This window comes from Capsicum annuum, unplaced genomic scaffold (assembly GCF_002878395.1).
Source record: "Capsicum annuum cultivar UCD-10X-F1 unplaced genomic scaffold, UCD10Xv1.1 ctg44646, whole genome shotgun sequence".
NCBI classification, from domain to species: Eukaryota; Viridiplantae; Streptophyta; class Magnoliopsida; order Solanales; family Solanaceae; genus Capsicum; species Capsicum annuum.
In genome coordinates, this window is record NW_025852192.1 from 519 (window position 1) to 850 (window position 332).

The window sequence follows — 332 nt, forward strand, 5'->3', positions numbered from 1 at the left end:
GAAGTCCTCGTGTTGCATCCCTTCCTTTTTTTTTTCCTTTAAAATTCAGTTTAATTTTGTCGGTTCGATCGGTGAATCTTTTTATTTTTTCTCTTGGCGGAAACAAGAAAGGGGGCGAGGCGCGGAGGCCCGCGTGCGGGGTGTGACGGACGGCGAAGGAGAAAAAGGCATAATAAAATTTGGAGTGCTGGCAATGACGGATGCGATCATACCAGTACTAACGCACCGTATCTCATCAGAACTCCGAAGTTAAGCGTGCTTCGGCGAGAGTAGTACTAGGATGGGTGACCCCCTGGGAAGTCCTCGTGTTGCATCGCTTCCTGTTTTTTTTT

At 47.9% G+C, this 332-nt stretch overlaps 1 non-coding gene across 1 annotated transcript; it reads left to right on the forward strand.

The window, feature by feature from the left end:
* The first annotated feature begins 198 nt into the window (after positions 1 to 198).
* Positions 199 to 317, forward strand: LOC124892191. The gene has a single exon (XR_007050123.1). It is a non-coding gene; the product is annotated as a 5S ribosomal RNA (ribosomal RNA).
* The last annotated feature ends 15 nt before the right edge of the window (positions 318 to 332 follow it).